This window comes from Saccopteryx leptura, chromosome 1 (assembly GCF_036850995.1).
Source record: "Saccopteryx leptura isolate mSacLep1 chromosome 1, mSacLep1_pri_phased_curated, whole genome shotgun sequence".
Lineage (NCBI taxonomy): Eukaryota > Metazoa > Chordata > Mammalia > Chiroptera > Emballonuridae > Saccopteryx > Saccopteryx leptura.
Genome location: NC_089503.1, coordinates 55,546,744 through 55,567,636, shown reverse-complemented (window position 1 = coordinate 55,567,636; position 20,893 = coordinate 55,546,744). Strand labels below are relative to the sequence as shown.

The window sequence follows — 20,893 nt, the reverse complement described above, 5'->3', positions numbered from 1 at the left end:
ACAATAACAAAATATAACATAATATAATTTAAATGGGGTGACAGGGAAAATAAAATTTGCCTTCCTTTGGCTGATAGAGCTGTCTTTTCCATGACCTAAATAAATAAATAAAGCAGGGCCATTAAGCTGGAGTCAAAGTGATTTTATTCAAACTGTCGTTTAAAGCTGAGATTATAATAAAGCAAAATGTTTTTATGCTTATAAAACTAAGATGCAAGCATAACATATATGAATGTAAAAACGTGAATGGATATGCTTATGTATGTGCTTATGTAAAAATGAAGGATATTTTTATAACAGGTGTATAATTATTATTATTTGGTATTTTTCTGAAGTGAGAACTGGGGAGACAGAGATACAGACTCCCACATGTGCCCTACCAGGATCTACCCAGCATGCCCACCAGGGGGAGATGCTCTGCCCATCTGGAGTGTTGCTTCATTGCAACTGGAGCCATTCTAGCACCTGAGGTGGAGGTCACAGAGCCATCCTCAGCACCCGGGCCAACTTTGCTCCAATGGAGTCTTGGCTGCGGGAGGTGAAGAGAGAGATAGAGAGAAAGGTGGGGGAGAAGGGTGAAGAAGCAGATGGATGCTTCTCCTGTGTGCCCTGGCCAGGAATCAAAACCTGGACATCCAAATATCGGATTGAGGCTCTACTGCTGAGCCAACCAGCCAGGGCCTGTATTATTATTTTTACTCTACCCTTACCAAAGGCATTTCTTATTTATACATGTATAAAATAGAGCTTAGTAAATCAAAGTGACACTTTAAAAAATAGTTGTTTAAGAACATGACTTCTGGTTGGACTTTGAGGGGGAAATACATAAGCAGACATATACACACACACATATATATATATAATAAACTCACTATGTATTATTTATATACAGTATATTATATATAAATATATATAATTATTTAGTTTGTCTGCTTATAGAAATTCAGATAGTAAATGCAAGGAAATATGTACTGACTTCACCACTGTTAATGAAGATGGACCAGGAATCAACTGTTCTTAAATTAATATTTTTTAAAATTTTTTATCTTCTTTTCTTCCTTCTTCCATTATATTCTTCCCATCTTATTTTTCTCTGAATCGCTGTCTTTTTCTGTCTCTCTTGCTCTCTCTGTTCTTGCTGCCTCTTTGCTTTATCCAATACATTTTTAAGCTGTTATTTTTGTTTTGGAATATTGACTTGGTCAACTATGACCTTGCATTTTTTTTATAATGCTTGCAAGAATATAAATAATATATGAAAGAGATTTGATAAATAACAGATGACTAGATAGACTGACATATTTATATGTAATTTCAACCATATATATAATTTCTTAATATTCTATAATTTTAAACAAAATTCACATATAATTTGGAATCTTAGGTTATACATATAATGTAAGATATATTTTATATAAAATTATTTTTATATTTCCTTTTTTTTTGGTTTTTCTTCTTTTTCCAAGTGAGAGGAAGGGAGATAGAGACAGACTCCCACATGTGCCTATACCAGGATCCACCTGGCAACCCTTGTCTTGTCCAATATTCTGCCCATCTGGGGCCATGCTTGCAACTGAGCTATTTTTAGCTCCTGAAGCAGAGGCTCCACAGTGCTATTCTCAGAACCTGATAACAACAAGCTCTAATCAATCAAACCATGTCTGCAGGAAGGTTAGAGAGAGAGAGAAGGGGAGATAGAGGAGTGAAGAAACAATTAGTTGCTTCTCTTGTCTGCCTTGACCAGGAATTGAACCCAGGACATCCACATGCTGGATTTTACCACCAGCCAACTGGCCAGGGCTTATTTTTATATTTCTTAGTAATCAGTGTGTTTTGCAGAGAAATTAATAAGGGATTTTATTTTATAATATCTATAATTCATTTATGCATACATTTATTGAATTGGATATTATAAAATCTTAGAGACCAAGGCAGTTAATAACTTTTATGTAGTGTGCTATGTGCTTTTCCTCTACTGCATATAATGAATCCAACAACATTTACTATAGTATTATATAAATTTACTAAAAAAATTGAGATTGAGTGAAATCAAGAAAGTTACCTCACTTACCCTTAATCAAGTTAATGATTCGCTTGTTAAAAAGAAATTCCTATAATACATAATTTAAAAAAAATTATTTACTGATGCAAAAATATTTATGATCTCAAGGACCTGCAGACTACTTTATAAGGCAGAAAAATAATAAAAAACTCAAAACTTTATGGATGCAATGATTAAAAGTACCAAAGAAAAAAGTTTGTTTAATTGTATCTGAAAGGATTAAGAAACACTTTCCTTTTTTAAAATTTTATTAATTTTAATTTATTGTGTTTACATGGATTCAAGTGCCCTACTAAATATAACTCCCTCATCTCCCACCCCTGTGTCCCTTTTTATACCCCCTTTGCCTCCCTCCCCCTAACTCCCTCTCCCCTTACCTGTAGGATTTGCTGTCCTATTATTTATATCGCTGTGTTATGTATATATAATATCACTAATCCCTTCACCTTCTCTGATTGCATTACCTCATCTCTCTTCCCTCTGACTGCTGTCCCTCTTGTCCCTGTGACCCTGCCTCTGCCTCTCACAGGGGTTGGGAACCTATGGCTTGTGAGCCAGATGTGGCTCTTTTGATGGCTGCATCTGGCTTTCAGACAAATCTTTGATAAAAAGAAATAATAACATTAAAAATATAAAACATTCTCATGTATTATAATCCATTCATTTCCTCATGTTCATGGTTGCGGGTGGCTGGAGAAATCACAGCTGTCCTCCAGGACAACACCAAATTTTTATCGGATAATGCATAATGTGCATGAGTAGTTGTGAGGTTAGAAAGTAAACTTCCCTCCTTTTAATCAAGTAGTCAGCTAGCTAATTGCAGAAACCCTTTTTGATGAAGACGGTGGCTAAAAGAAAAAAAAAAGGAGGAGTATTGTACTTTTTAGCAGGAATGGACAGAGGAATTTGCCTTTGTGGAGAGAGCAGGTTCTGCAGTGTGTCTAATATGCAATGATAAAATTGCATCGATGAAGCAGTCAAATATAAAACAGCACTTTGACACATGCCATACTACATTTGCATCGAAATACCCAGAAGGGGACAGCAAGAAGAAAGCATGTCAAGAACTACTGTGCAGAGTGCAAGCTAGTCAGCAGCATCTCCATGTTTGGACCCAACAAGGTGACTGGAATTTGGCTAGCTTTGCTGGTGCTTTAGCAATTGTGAGAAATGGAAAGCCGTTCACAGATGGGGAGTATGCCAAAACATTCATGCTTGATGTTGCCAATGAACTTTTTGATGACTTTTTGTTTGGATAAAGACAAGATAATCAAATGAATAAAAGACATGCCTCTGTCAGCAAGAACCATTCACGATCATACCATCATGATGGCAAATCAAATTGAGGCAACATAAGTGAAGGACATAAATGCAGCACCATTCTTTTCTCTTGCTTTGGATGAGTCAACAGACGTAAGCCATTTATCCCAGTTCAGCGTGATTGCAAGGTATGCTGTCAGTGACACACTATGTGAGGAAAGTCTTGCAGTTTTGCCTATAAAAGAGACAAAAAGAGGGGAAGATTTATTCAAGTTTTTCACTGAGTTTGCTAAAGAAAAAAATCTACCGATGGATAAACTTATTTTGGTGTGTACTGATGGTGCTCCATGCATGGTGGGGAAAAACACAGGATTTGTAGCACTTCTTCGTGAACATAAAAAGAGACCCATCCTAAGTTTTCACTGCATCCTACATCAGGAGGCACTTTGTGCTCAGATGTGTGGTGAGCAGCTTGGTGAGGTGATGTCGCTGGTCATTTGGGTGGTCAACTTTATTGTTGCTTGAGCTTTAGATGATCACCAGTTCAAAACACTGCATTTTTGAAGTTGGGAATAATTATCCTGTTCTGCTTCTGCACAGCAATGTGTGATGGTTGTCAAGAGGGAAGGTGCTCAACTGTTTCGCGGCTTGTCTGAGCAAAATCCGGACTTTTCTTGAAATGAAAAATGTCGAGCATCCTGAGTTAGCTAAACACTGAGTGGCTCCCGAAGTTCTACTATCTCGTAGACATGACTGAACATCTGAACCAACTCAATGTGAAAATGCAAGGCCTTGGAAATACAGTCTTATCCTTTCAACAAGCAGTGTTTGCATTTGAAAATAAGCTGGAGCTCTACATTGCCGACATTGAAATAGGTCATTTACTACACTTTGAAAAACCGAGAGAGTTTAAAGATGCATGCACAGCAAGTGACGCTGCTCAACATCTTGATCTCCAGCAGCTAGTGGGCTTCACATGTAATCTGCAGTTATTCAAAGTGCGCTTTGGAGAATTTTGTGAGTGCACTTGTCTTTTTAAGTTTATCACCCATCCACACGAGTGTGCAGTGGACAGCTCTGACCTGAGTTACATCCCCGTGTCTCTGGCAGAGATTTTGAGCTACAAGCTGCTGACCTGAAGCCTCCGACATGTGGGTGAGTAAGTTCAAGTCACTGAATGAAGATTTGGAAAGACTTACACGACAGCAAGCAGAGTTGGCGAGCAAACACAAGTGGGGAGAAATGAAAAAACTTCAACTGTAGACCAGCTGATTGTCAAAACTTGGAACACACTTCCTGTCACATACCACACACTGCAGCATGTGAGTATTGCTGTACTGACAATGTTTGGCTTTACGTATGCATGTGAGCAGTCTTTCTCACATCTAAAGAACGTTAAGACCAACCTACAATCACTTTTAATGAATGGTAGTCTCAATGCCTGCATGAAGTTTAACCTCACCACGTATCAACCAGACTACAAAGCCATCAGCAAAACCATGCAGCACCAGAAGTCACATGAATGGTAAGAAGTACTTTATTCATCATTGGTTAGCAACAGCATAACGACGTTATTAAAAAGAATTCAGAGACTTATTGTACTTTAAAAGTGTTGGTCTTATATAAAATGCACACATTTACTTGTATTTAGGTTAAACATATTGTATGGCTCTCATGAAATTACATTTTAAAATATGTGGCATCCACGGCTCTCTCAGCCAAAAAGGTTCCTGACCCCTGCTCTATTCTGTTCCTCAGTTCACACTGTTCATTGGATTCCTCAAATGAGTGAGATCATATGATATTTTTCTTTCTCTGCCTGGCTTATTTCACTTAGCATATAATAACGAGGTCCATCCATACTGTCACAAAAAGTAAGATTTCTTTCTTTTTTATGGCTGCATAGTATTCCATTGTGTATATGTACCACTGCTTTTTAATCTACTCTTCCACTGATGAACAGTTGGGCTGTTTCCAAATCTTGGCTATTGTAAAAATGCTGCAATAAACATGGGTGTGCATGTCTTCTTTTGAACCAGTGATTTGGTACTCTTAAGATAGATTCTTAAAAGTGGGATTGCTGGGTTAAAAGGCCATTCCATTTTTAATTTTTTGAGGAAACACCATGCAGTTTCCCACAATGGCTGCACCACTTTGCATTCCCACCAGTAGTGGAAAAGGGTTCCCTTTTCTACACACCCTTGCCAGCACTTATTGTGTATTGTTTTGTTAATAAGTACCCTTCTGAGGATGTGAGCTGGTATCTCATTGTGGTTCTAATTTTATTTATTCTGTTTGGTTTTTTTTGATGACAGAGACACAGACAGAGAAACAGATAAGAAAAGACAGACAAGAAGGAAGAGAGATGAGAAGCATTAACTTTTTTTGTGGCACCTTAGTTGTTCATTGATTCCTTTTTCATATGTGCCTTGACAGGGGGGCTACAGCAGAACAAGTGACCCCTTGCTCAGGCCAGTGACTTTGGGTTCAAGCTGGTGAGCTTTGCTTAAACCAGATGAACTCACACTCAAGCTGGCTACCTGGGGGTTTTGACCTCTGCGTCCCAGTCTGATGCTCTATCCACTGCGCCATCGCCTGGTCAGAGGAACACTTTTTAGAAGAGATAAAATCTGAGATTAATTTTAAAACTGAAGAAAAATGTATTAGATATGGATCATGTAACAACCCAGTCAGGAGACTTGGCTTGAGCAAAGGTATAAAGACATAAAATGATAATATTTAAGCATTGAGCTTCGAGTATCTTCCAAATTATTGCAATAAAATATAGAGTATAAAAAGATCATTTAGTATTAGTGATAAGCTTAGACAAATATGCAGTGTGGTGATCATAAGAGTCTTGTGTTTATAACAAGGAGCAAAGAAAGTGAAGCTTATTTTGTTGCTAATGGGAAAATATTAAAGAGAATGTGATATAGTAATATTGACATTTTGTAAAATAACTATGAAATATTTGAGCTAGAACTTTCATAAAGGAAATTGTTAGTGTTTGTTTCAAAGAAACAGTAATTAAGATGAAGAATAATAATATTTAATAATAATAGCCTCTAGTTAAGTAGCATTTACTATAGTGAGACATTATTCTTAATTATTTTTTATTAGAACTCTGGGAAGAGTAGATACTAATATTCTCATTTTACCAGTAGGGAAGTAGGCATCTGGAAATTCATAGAGTGTTGAATGTAAGTGAACATTAATAAAAATAAAATTATGTTAAATATTATAATTACTTTAAATGTTATTTCAGACACCTATGTGTGTGTATCAAGGAATAAAAGTCAGATTTATGAGGATTTATGTATTCTAATATATAATATGTGATTTTTTAAATCTGGAACCCAATCCTTTTTGATTGGGAAAATATTGATAAATTATGTTGATCTTTTAACAGCCTCCTTTCTTTCTTAATAGAGCTAATAAAACTTACCTTCCTTGATTTAAGAAAGGCAAATTTTAGTAATGTAATTAAAGTTTAGAGTTTGAGCTAGATATTAAATAACTTACTTTCCTTCTTTCCTTCAAAAATAAAGTATTCTAAAGACTTTCCTCACTTGTTTTAGTTACATTTTAATATGTAAAAATCACATTTTTACAGGCCCAACATATTACTAGTGTTATTGCTCAGTTGATATATTTATTAATTTATCCATTTACTCATCATGTATTTATTTTACAGAGTCTTACAAATATTTCATTAGGTACTGAAGATGCAATGGCAAAAACAATAGATATGGTTCTTAATTATTGTTAAACAATAGTTATGATAGCAGTTAACAAGAGTTGTAATTATTAAATGCAATTATCTGTGTACATATTCACTCATGTATTAAAGAAGACAATTGGACTGAATAGAGTATATATCTGAGATTCAGAATAAAGCAACACACTACCTTCTCACAGCAATACTTAATTCATTGAGAAAGACAAACATGAAGATGTAAGTAAATATTGCTGTATTATAATAAAATCATCCATGGGATATATTGAGGGTTAATGTGATGTGCCAATTCTATCAGAATGTTAAAACCATTAAAAATGAAGAAATTTTATTTAAGATTGGTGTTTAAATTTGAAACCCAGCAATTGGTGAAAGCTTAGAGTAATGAGAAGGCTGGTATATATGTGTAAAAATATATTAAATCATTGATTTTTTTTTTTGTATTTTTCTGAAGCTGGAAACGGGGAGAGACAGTCAGACAGACTCCCGCATGCGCCTGACCGGGATCCACCCGGCACGCCCACCAGGGGCAATGCTCTGCCCACCAGGGGGCGATGCTCTGTCCCTCCGGGGCGTCGCTCTGTCGCGACCAGAGCCACTCCAGCACCTGGGGCAGAGGCCAAGGAGCCATCCCCAGCGCCCGGGGCCATCTTTGCTCCGATGGAGCCTTGGCTGCGGGAGGGGAAGGGAGAGACAGAGAGGGGGTGGGGGGTGGAGAAGCAAATGGGCGCTTCTCCTATGTGCCCTGGCCGAGAATCGAACCCTGGTCCCCCGCACGCCAGGCCGACGCTCCACCGCTGAGCCAACCGGCCAGGGCCAAATCATTGATTTTAAAAGTGGATATCTATAGCTATAATTGAGATTGTAGAGAAGGGCAGGAATAAGAAAATAGAAAGCTCTCTAAATCACATTAATACCGTGATCTTTATCACATAGTCTGTTGTAAACCACTTAACTACTTAAACTCAAATATTTAAAAAAAGAAGAGACAGAAAAATTATTTCAGTAAGATTGTTCATGCAACACTGTGAATAATATAAGGTCTACCGGAAAGTTCTGTCCGTTTCTATCACAACAAGTTTCGACACGTAAGTACGTTTATTTGGTGCATGTGTGCCTCTCTATTTTTATCACTAATGTATACATACTGACTTAGCAAATAACTAAAACAAAGTTGATTCACGTTAGTCTTATGTGTGAAATGATAGTGTACCCATGGCTACTGATAAAGTTCATTTACACCACTGTAATTTTTACAAATTTCAACAAGGAAGAAATGCTACAGAAGCATGTCAGTCACATCCACCATATTCCCTGGACTTAGCACCCTCTGACTATCACTTGTTTTTGTCCTTACAAAAATTTTTGAAGGGCAAAAAATTCAAAAATGAAGAAAATATCAAACAAGCACTGGTTCAACTTTTTGCATCAAAAGATAAAACATTTTTCAAAAATGGGATATACAAATTGCCCTCACGCTGGCAAGAAATTATTAATAACAATGGCAATTATATTATTTAATAAAGTTTATTGACAGTAAGAAAAATTTGTATTTTGTTTTATTCCAAAAATGGACAGAACTTTCCGGTAGACGTTATATATTGGATCCAGACAAAATACCACCATCTTCTTGACAGACAAGAAAAAAAATACCTCAACTCTCAGAAAACATTCTGTTAAATGATAAGTATTTTCCAAAAGGTAGCTGATGGATAAAAAGGGAAGAGAGAGTCAGGGCATTGTTTTTGCTAAGGCCATACTTGACTACTTTAACCAGTTTCTTCTGCTCTTAAATGTCTTGTGTACTGCAGACTTTACCTGTTTAGTTTTTAGGCTATAAACCAAGGGGTTAAGGACAAGAGTCAAGAAGAAGAAGAGATTAGCTATGGTGACATGGAGAAGAGGAGATGTGAATGTACCAAACCTGTGAATTAGAGCCAGCACAATAAGTGTCACATAAAAAATGCAAACAGTAAAAATGTGGGAAACACAAGGATTTAGTGCCTTGAGCTGACCATCTTTAGAAGCAATACTCAGCACTGTTTTCAAAATCAGGATGTATGAAAATATATACAATAAATATAGAGTCTACTCCAAAGGACGAGAAGACAAGAAGCAAATCATAGATGATGTTGACTCTGACAGGGCCACCGGCTAGCTTCATAACATAAGGGTGATAGCAGTAACAATGAGATAGAATAACACCTTTGCAGAAGGGCAATCACTTGAGCAAGATTGGCAAGGGTGCCATCAACACCATACCACTGACTATGCTTACAAACCCTATCCCAATAATCCAAGGAGGGGTTAAGACCACAGTGTAGTGTAATGGGTTTTGAATAGCTACCAATCAATCAAAGGCCATGGCCAGAAGGATGGTTGACTCTATGGAGGAGAAGGTATGGATAAAGAACATCTGTGTTAGACAAGAGTGAAACTCAATCTCTTTGTGATTTAGGAGGAAGACATTCAGTACTGTATTGTAGAGTTGATAAAGACAGACCGACATCTGTGGCTGCCAGCATAGACAGGAAGATATACTGAGGCTCATGAAGACTGGAATTGGTTTTGGTAACAAAGAGGGTGGTACAGTTCCCTAGGAGGGCAATTACATACATGGCACCCAGTGGGATAGATATCCATATTTGTAGAGCCTCCAGTCCAGGAACTCCTATTAAAAGAAGAGTGGATGGCTGGAACCAGCTATTGTTTATAAACCCCATAAAGATATTTCTTGATATCCAGTCCTGGTCAGCTTTTAAATGTTCCTGTTGAAAAAAACAAAACAAAACAAACAAACAAACAATAAACACCCTTGGTTTTTAAAATAAGAGGACATGTACATGCAACTCCTCTAATCTTAGGCATCTTTATATCAAGGATTAATCCTAAAACTATTTCTAAACCTATCTGATTAGCTACCAAAATGAAAACAATAGATAACTTCTCTTAAAAAGTTAGAACTACTAGAATTCTTTGACTTATAATTCCATTTATTGATTAAGTGACAATGAAAATTAAGGACATATTTTTTATTTTATAAAATGCTTGGAAAAATTTCTCAAAACTTTTTCTATTTCTTAACTTATTAAATTATGTTTGAATCTACTTTTATTTTTAGTCACCTTGGCTGAACTTCTGAAAGTTTTTGCATTTTATTGATATCAACATCATACCTATAAAGATTCAGACATATGGAAACTGCACATTTTCCCTGTTATTTATATGTTGAGATAAAGCACAGGCTATTTCATTAACCCACATGAACCCCAAGACACTAAAAAATTTATGTGGCACTACTTAGTTTTACAATGAATTTCTAGGTTGTTTGATGTTTTCTTTTTAAATAATATATTAATTTTTTAAAATAAAAAAATTATAATATCATTAAAGTGGAATTGCCATTTTGTCTTATTAGCTGGTGCTAGAATAGTATCAAAATAAAGAAATAAATTCTTAAACACAATCCAAAATATTGCTATTTCAATATATACATATTAGGAAATAATAAATATCAATTTTCAGAAAATATCTTAAAGTAGCATAATTGAAGAAAAGGGTGTCAACATTTAAATCTTTTATTTTATTAAAAAAAGAGTAGAATGATTATATATGATTATTTAAATGTAATTAGATTTAAACCTTCTGTTTAAATTTTCAATCAGAAAGAAAACAGTAATATAACTACATTTTAACATTAGGGATTGAGAAAAACAGAGGAAATATAGCTGACCTTATCTAGACATGAAATCTGTAACTTTTTTTCTCCTTTCAAAGTTTTAATCTTTATTTTCTACTTTATTAGGAAATGTAAGATGATACCAAGTATATAGATGTCACTCAACATACACTTAATTAATGAAGAATAAATGGTGATGGAGACATTTGCTTTTGGTCAAAATTGAATAAGAAGGATTGGATTTACCTTCCAACACAGAACAACCAAAATTATTAGATACAATGTATAAAAGCAACAGTTTTCAAGACAATGAATATTTGACAATAAGGAACTATAATCCCCTAAAGAGCATAATGCCCATAATAAATCCTACAATTGCCCCAGCTCACTGCTTTGAGAGAGTTTCCAGGCCATGGCAGAAAATCAGACAGAGCTTATAAACTCCCTGAGTAGAGGAACAATGTCTGAGAACCAAAGACCAAAGTTTCTAGAGTTCATTGGTCAGAGTACTGGAGAAGAATGAATCAATTGCACAGAGAGAGCATTGGAAGCTTGCAAAGGGTCCCCACAAAGGTTCTGACACCAATTACAAAGTGAGGAGGGCGGATATTTCCCACCCCACCAAGGAGCAGTTCTTCAACAATTCAATTCGATTCTGACTCTTGCTACCTAGAGATAGAATTTGATTTCATAGATTAAGAGCTCAGTCTGAAAAGATTGCCATTTAAGATTTCAATTGTAAGGTTATGTTGTTACCTGTGCTTCTGATCAACTGCGTACAGATTGAAGGTGCCATGGTCTACCCTTCTCCCACTCCACTAGGGATTTAATGCAGACACCAATTGCATGTCCAGGTTGTTACTTGTATTTCTGACTGATTGGTTATAAATTAGAGGTTTCTCATTACTCAATTAATTTGCTTGAGCAGCTCATAGGACTCAGGAAACTGTTTACTCATTAAGGTAACAATTTATTCCAAGGATATTAAAGAATATGAATCAACAGCCAGATGAAGAGATACATAGGTCAAGGTATCAGAAAAAGGAGTTTTTGTCTTTGTGGAGTTTGGGTCCCCATACATGAAAAATAAAAGTATTCTGGTTCTCCAAACTGAAAGCTCTCCAAACCTCTGTTTTTCGGCTCTATTACATAGGCTTGACAGATTAAGACATTCATCACTGGTAACTGATTCAATCTCTAGCCTCTCTCCCCAGAAATCAGAGGGTAGAACTCAGAGTTCCAGCCTTTGAGTATATGGTTGGTTTTCTTGGCAAACAGCTCCCCTCTTCAGATGCTTTCAAAAAGTTAACTCATTAACACAAATCTAGTTTTAAGGGGGAAAGATTGGGCTTGTTATGAAAAACAAGCAACACTCTTTTCACATTTATGGCTCTGAAGTGATTTCAGGAACTAAGGACAAGAGACCAAATAAAACAGAAAATGTTTGCGTTGTTCTTATCACTCAGTAATTTCAAGCTTTGGGAAGCTGTGAGGTGGAAACTATTGATGAAAAGAAAACAAATAAAAATATATTTGGTCATTTAAAAGAGCAAGTATATACTTAAAAATCACAATATTGCAGCTATTCTTATATATTTATCAGGGTACTGATTTGTGCATGTGTATAAAGAAATTAACTAGGCCAAAGAAATGACTATAAATATAAAAGAAATCAGGCCCAACATTCACACATGGCCTTAATAAGTGCCTGGTCCCAGCCAGAATAATATAATTTACAGTCCACAGGATATTAGGGGAAAAATTAGAAAAATAAAGCCACATTAGTGGGCATTGATTAGTGATCACTTTTAAGTTAAATCTTGTCTAGTCATGTATAACAAATCTTAAACACATGATTTTAAGGATCGAACTGTTTCTGAGTAACTTAAATGTGTTATCAGAACAAAATTTAAGAATATTTACAGGGTTCAGGTCAGGATGATGATGTAGTTAAATGTGGTACTTAAATCATCCCACATCGACATCAAAATTACAACTAAACTACAGAGCAACCATCACTCGGAACTGTCTGAACTCTAGCTGAACAGAAGTCCTACAACTAAGGATATATATAATATAAAAAAGCAACACCGAGAGTGGAAAAAGAGTGGAACAAGAAACGTGCTGGTCCCACACCAACTTGTGGCAGGAAAAATATCAGAAGGGATATATCTAATACAAAAGTAAAGTACCCACTGAAGAGTGAGGGGCCCCAGCCCCGGTTTCCAGGGCCGAGAAAAGAAATCCCATAACTTCTGGGTATAAAAACCAGCGAGGGGAAAAAAAAAACAGAAACAAAAAAACCCAGCTTGGATTGTGGCTGAGTAAGGGTTGCTGGTATCCCAGGATTATCATTATAGGGCTGGTGTCTAAATTTACATGGACTCGTTCACTCTGCATTCCAGTGCTGGGGCACTAGGGATATATAGGTTAGAACTGAGTTGTCTGTGATTGAGTGAGAACTGGAGAAGCACCTTTATTCCAAAGCTAAGTGCTGCTAGAGGTATATTATTTCTTTTCTGTGCCCTTCCTCCACAGAGCCAGTAGGTGGCAATCATATCTGAGTCTCCATCAACTTGGCTAATACAGTTCACCTGGCCCCAGTGATTCTTTGAGACTCTCTTGCCCAACTTGCAGGATCAACCCAAGCAATTTCCAGTGGTGTTTGCATACAAACAGCCATTCTGAGCTCGTGCTTCAGATTTTGCTAAAATCTCTCAAACACATAGCTTCTGGCCTAGGTGTGCCGTGTGCCTTCAATAAGTCACTCCAGGCAAGGTACTAGCAGTAATCACTTTTTGTTTTATAGCTTGACCTTTCTTGGGCACCTTTAAGCCCAGCACAGGTAGCAGTCATCTGTAGATCATGTTGTCGCTCATGCCGGTGACCCCAAGAAGGGCACAGGTAATGGCTGACCTTGGCCTGTACCACCAGGGAAGCCCCAGAGCCAGTGCAGCCAGTGGACATCCTCAGACCACATTAAAGTACCACCCTACCTCTTCCACAAACAACACACTCAAGGGCCAAACTTAGCAGGCACCAAAGTCATGCTGCCATGAGTCCTGATCCTCATGTGATAGGCTAGCACACAGGTTATACTCTGTGGTGATCAGAGCCAGTCCTCAGAACCAACTGACCTAGAGGTAAATTCCTTTCCACTGAGGTGTCAACAGAAATCAAGCTTCCACTATAACAAGATGTACACAACCCACATGGGGTGTGCACCAGGAGTACCCACCTTAGGTAATCTGGGAGACAGTACTACTAGATCCCAAAGAAAACCTACTACTTAAGGCAACTCTATCAAGATGTGGCAGCTCTACCTAATACAGAAAAACAAAAAGATGGAGACAGTCAAAATGAGAAAACAACAAAAAGTGTCTCAAATAGAAGAACAGAACTCCAAAAATAAAAAGACATTAAACAAAATAGAGACAAGCACACTGCTAGAAGGAGACTTTAAAATACTGGTTATAAGGATGCTGGCACAGTAGATAGAGCGTTGGCTTGGGATGCTGAAAACCCAGGTTTGAAACCCCACAGTCACCAGCTTGAACATGGGCTCATCTGGCTTCAGTGGGGGCTCATCTGGCTTGAGCACAGGCTCACCAGCTTGAGCCCAAGATTACTGGCTTGAGCAAGGGGTCACTGGAACCCCCCATGTCAAGGCACATATGAGAAAGCAATCAATGAGCAACTAAAGCGCCATAAAAACAAGTTGATGCTTCTCATCTCTCTCCCTTTCTGTCTGTCTGTCCCTGTCTGTCCCTCTCTCCCTCTCTCTCTCTCTTTTACAAAAATAAAGTACAAATTTGCAGTTACAAAATAATCATGGGGATGTGAAGTACAGCATAGGGGATATAGCCAACAATATTATAATAACTATGTATTGTGCCAGATTAATACTAGATTTATTGGCATGTTCACTTAGTAAGTTACATAATGTCTAATCACTAGGTTGTACACCTGCAATTAATATAATATATGTAAACTGTAATTTAAAAATAAAAACAAATATTTAAAGTTAAAAAAAGAATATTTACAAGTATATAAATACTTTTTTTTAGAAATAATATAAATTTTATTTATATTCAACAATAAAAATTGCAATGTTTAGCATCCAATCAGAAATATGTATACAAAGAAGCAAGAAAATACCCTTAAGGAAGAGAAAAATTAATCAATACACACTGACTCAGTGCTGTCATAAAATTTAAAAATAGCAGACAAGGACATTAAGATACTTGTTAAACTGTATTTAACAAGTGAAAAACTTCAATAGAGACACAGAAGATTTACTAAGTGTTAAGTATAGTTATGAAGGCAAATAAAGAAGTACATCTGATAACTATCTATTCATATTTAGCTTAGGAAATACTTAAGTCAATAGTAGATTATACCAATGTATCTTGCTTTACTATACAGAACAATTAACCTGCCAGGGAATTTCTGATTCTCACTACAGGCTGATATGCAGCTGATAACAATGGTCTTTATCAGGGCTACTCTTATATATAAAAGTCCATGTGAAAGTATATTTTATCTGTGAGAGTCCCTGTCAGTACAAAAACCTTATTTTAAAATGCAATGCAAAATTCATGAGCCGACATGAGGGATAGTTATTTATCAATGAAGTTTTAGGATAATTGATAGAGAAAAGATACTGTTTACTGTTCAAACCAATGACTGTGAAGATTCTTCATGTATTTAAGCTTTTTCTGTTCAGCTCCATGAGCTATCTATATCTTTGTGTTCTTTATTATCTCATATACACTTTCTTGCTAAATTTATATATTTCATCACAAGGCAAAGGAAAGATAACAACACAGTTACAACTTGTAATGCCATAGCTCTTAAAAAACATCTTTGTATTGATAAATTATAGGCCTTGCTGTCTTTCAGTTTCCTAAATCACAATTTAATATTGGTTACATTACCATTCATGACCCCGAATCCTCCATTGTGTTGCAGGAGTAAATTGGATTCCTGGGAGCAAATCACATGTAGACATAAAAAAAAACAAATGTTATATTTATGGCACTGGGCATACACAACCTGTCAGATTACATTTGAATAATGCTATATAGTGTTACGTATCTATATTTATATCTACATCTACATCGTTAGATAGATGGTGATAGATAGATGATAGATAGATGATAGATGATAGATAGATAGATAAATGATAGACAGATTTATTTTCACACTTATTTATCCCATTTCTTCTAAATTTGAGGACCTTTTCTTTAATCTTATAATTTTGTATATAATGGAATATTGAATCTTTGCCATCTAGTGTAAGTATAACCTATTAATATATATTTCAATATGATTTGCTTAATCTTTCACATACAAAAATAATATATTAACCTGAACACTTTCTAGCTTAAAATAAATAATTTTATGATTTAGAGAAATACTTATTCTTTTACTTGGTCACTCTAAATTTTTATTAATAATAAAATGTGGTCTAAAAAAAAAGCATGAGATTTGGCAATGGAGAACTTACATTTAATTTTCAGCTTGATCACTTACTTTATGTGCAAGAGAACAGAATGGCTCAGCTTTCTGAGCTTCAATGTCTTTATCTACCCAATGAAAATATAATGCTGGGAATGTTTGTGTATTTAAAATAAATGATACATCAGAAAATGTTATTTAAACAATACATTTATGGCAATGGTAGCTAATATCTAAGGCTACTTTTTCCACACTTACCCATCTTCCTTCCTACATTAGACAGTGTGCAGTAGTCAGGGGTTATATATTTCTTTATATACTTGTACTTGACTTAGATTTAACACAGAAAATAAGGTTTAGAAATATTTGATGATAGATTGTTCTATTATCCCCCTACTTGGATATATATATATATATATATATATATATATATATATATATATATATATATATATATATATTTATTTATATTTATATATATTTTTTTTTTTTTTTTTTTGCATTTTTCTGGAGGTAGTAGATTTCTAAGAAGCATGTTCCCTCAACACTAAAAACTAGAAATCCTCATCTGGCAATCACACTCCTCACATATATTCATACATTTAATAACTGGAAACCTCAACTATAGCCTATACTTCTGTGATTTGTCTGTGTCTGTCAGAGCAACTTCCATGTGAGTTACTGCCACTGAGAGCTATTGTTAACTCCCCAGGGCTGTCTAAGAATTATGCTCTTTTCATAAGCTTGTGTGTCTAACAGGACCAAGAGCTGAGCATACCATAGGTGTTGTCTAGATTACCCAGTTCTCCTAGATCTTATGTCTCTTGGGATAGAGAAATCTATAGAACCAGCCTCTGAGCCTGCATTGGGACCTACACCACGGAGAGACAGCCTACCTTGTGGAGCCTCAGTGAGTGTGCGGCTGTGGAATAGAGGAGTAATAAGCACCTGGTATTCTATCTTAGACAGTAGGTTACTGCTGAGGTTAGAAGGTGTCTTGGGTTTTTCAGATTTTAGATTAGATGCATTCCTGGTATAGTAAAGAACTTGTTTCTTTTTTCCCCTGTCATACATGTCACTGTAGTAGCACCTTCCCAAGGCTGAGCATGGAAGTATGTCCTGTGCTTGTGAAATGATATTTGTTGTCTTATTGATTGAAATGTCTGGCTACCTGGACAGAGTACGGCCTTTTGAATTAATAAAGGATTTGTTGAAGGGTAGTTTATGACTCTTGAAATAGCCAATCTCTATGAAGCAGATTTATTTCAGAATGTGAAAGTTGGGGTGATTCTAAAATGAAGATCAGCAAAAGAAAAGGGCCTGGGGTTTTGTTGCCTTAACAAGAGCAAGATTTCCTGTGAGTGAAGAGAGATCACATATTTATTTACTTATTTTTGGTTCTACCTCAAGGTCTTCTGTGTGATTTTCTTACTTGCTGGCTAAATCTCTCCTTGGAACATTTGGATTTGCTTCATTTCGAGGCTAGGTGTAATGGGTGTCAAAGCTTGTTTCACAGTAAGAGCAGGAATATCTGAAAAATGATGACAGCTTCTATTTCTTGTTTGTTATTAGGGCAGGGGGTTCCTATCTATCTCTTTGGGGAAGGGTAGGTTAAGAGTGGTAAAGAAAATGGAAAAGATAAAATATGACATACATTGAATGCCAAGGGTATGAGAAAGATAGATATAAATGGTAGGGGGAAAGGAGAGAAAAAATTAAAGGAAAGCATTTATTGCAGCTTCCCTCTTGGTAACACTAGTCATGACTTTTCAGTAGACAGTAGTGAAGGTCTAATATTTTTATTTCTAATTCTTATCTCAACACAACAATTGGGAAATGGAACTTAATAATAACGATAATAATAATTATAATATCAACACTGATAAGAATAACACTGGAAATAAGGTTCAGAACTGTAAAAATGTAGTAAAAAGACAATAATATAATGAGATATTTTAAAAAAATGTTTGAGGAAAGACTTGCTAACAGTCAGTCAGCAAATGGAACTATATTAAAAACGTAGGGGTTTTAGAGCAAAGTGACCTGAGTTTGAATTTATGCTTGATTAAATACAAACTGTGTGAACTTACACATGTTATTCAACCTAGTCATGTTATAGTTTTCTAATGTGTTAAGTGAAGATCATACTTCCAGCTGTTTTTTGTTTTTTTTTGGTTATTACTATAAGTAAAAGGTATTTTGTAAGGATTTAATTAGTAAGGTGGTTAACACAGGATACAGCTTATTCTAAATGCTCAAAAAATAGTTTAAAATATAAATGATATGTGGACTAAAATGTGTCCTTTGGATTCAAAAGTCCAGGTAATTGAAAGTTGTCACTATGATCAAATATACTATATGTTTGAGAAGGCAGCTGAAAAAGAGATTTAATACCTAAAACTCTTCTATACTTCATTCTTTTTAAAAATCAAATAGATAGACTAGAACTGAAATACACAGCTTGATATTGTTTTGGTTTTATTTTGTTTGTTTTGAGTTCCAGGTCTATGATTAAATTTAAATTTTTTTTTTAAACTAGAAGAGAATGTATATATGAGCTAGCTTCATTACAACATATATGGATCACAGTTCAGAGTAATGAAATGTCTCTACCAAGGTTCCAGTTTGTTGAAGGCATTGCTGACACTGTATCTCAGAAAGTGCCTCATGACTAGTCCAGTTTCCTTTCCGGTGCACTATCTGAACTTGAGACTGTTTGACAGATTCATTTCCTTAGTGGCTCCGTAGACATGTGATATATTAGTAGTTTAAAAACAATTGCATCAAATCTTTCTAAATTCTGCATCTCCCACTTTACTCTTTAATATTAGTACCATCACTATTTTTTTAGATAGTATGTCTCAAAATATTTTATTGCATTTTATTTATCCATCATCTAACTTACCACTTGGATTTTCTATTTTGTTTAGTTTTTAAAACACATATCTTCTTTATACACTGCTTTTTAATGTTAAGGCCATCTTTCTGGTTGTTTCTGTCTTGCAAAAGCTTTCCAAAGCAAGTCCTGATTGCTGCCTTCCTTTGCTTCAATCCATATTGCCTTTTTTAAACTATATTTACTCAATAAAAATATATTGTCCTAGGTACTTAAGATATCTTCATAACCATCATGAAGTTTAAGATGTATTGGTAAAGAATAATACAAAATATGTCATTAGAAATTTTACAGGTGTGTTATTGGGAAATCCAGAAAAAAATAATCATACTTTCCATTAAAAAGTCTTCTTTGAAATGATGAATATTAAATTTTGATAATATTATGTTCTTAAAACTTTGGTAAATACTGAAGACTTGGTAATTTTTTTGAATAATAAATTAATCTTAATATAAATCTAAATTAAACCCAAAGCCTTTACCTTGACTTTTAAAACTCTGATTCTTCAAAGGACAATCTACTTTTCTGTCACAATTCTCCTGTACCTAAGATATCAATGTGCTAGATGGTTAGATTTTTACAGTGACTTATATTTATTTTGACTTTTGAATTATCTAGCTTGTTTTTTCCAAAGTCATTTCTTGAAAGCCTAAATGCTTTTTTTATTATTACAAAACAAATATGATGACAACACCTTCATGAACCTTTGCACCATCCCCCTACTTAAAGGTAATGTCTCTTGTATTATACATATGTGATTGAGTATCTCCTATCATTTGATCTGAGGGTTGTTTATTTGAGTTCATGATTCATGATCCTCACAATGGCAGAATATTATTGAAATAGAGAGTATTTATTGATTATATTTGATTTCTTCTTTGGTATGGTAGCATACACAAAGTGAGCTTAAACAAATGTTCATTAACTTGTCTAATTTTTGCGTGCATTTGCAACACTTATTTTTATCTTGTGAGCTTTTTTTATGTACCCAAAAGTAATATTCAAGTTTGAGCAGAAAAGAAAAAGAAGGAAGAAAAAGCAGTATAAGAAAGAAAGAATGGAGGGAGGACGCAATATGTGTGGGAGATGAGTGGACACTGCTCAGTTAGAATGAAGTTATATGAGTGCTTGCTTTGCATAGTAATGGTATAACTTAAGCACATGCATACGGGAACCAGGCAGAGAAAAAACATGGTTTTAATATACACAGCATTAAGTGAGCTATTTAGATTGTATTTCTCTTTCTCTTCAATTATTTTTATTTGATGATGAAACACTTTAGATTAAATTAAAAGGATAATAATGATCATGAATTTAGATATCTTGAGCTTCCATAAAAAACAACATCAGTATTCTGAACATATTATATTTGAAGCTCCAGAGAATAAAGTATAATTACTTACTGGAAATGATCAGTCAGACAAGGAGGAAAACTGCGATGTGTAAAAGCTTACAAGGGACTTTCATGTATGATGCTAAGTCAGTGAGTATAATGCATTGACTAGTGTTTACATCAAATTATAAACCCATTAAATGTTTATTATTACTATTATTGTCCCCATTATTATTACCAGTACTATTAGCCTTATAAAGTTGGTCATTTTTATGTCAGTGAAGCTTATTTTACTTATTATTCTTGAATCATTACTGATTACCAGTCTGTTCTTTAAACAATTAACTTTATTGCAATGCCAAGATTCACACTCAACCTGATAAAATAACTTCTTTGTTTTCCATCTCTCTCTCCCTATCATGTTACCTCTTCATTGCAAGATTGAATATCAGAAGACAGAGTAAAAG

At 35.2% G+C, this 20,893-nt stretch overlaps 1 pseudogene; it reads right to left on the bottom strand.

The window, feature by feature from the left end:
• Positions 1-8,822: 8,822 nt before the first annotated feature.
• Positions 8,823-9,781, bottom strand: LOC136388028 (olfactory receptor 51G2-like; annotated as a pseudogene).
• Positions 9,782-20,893: the final 11,112 nt, after the last annotated feature.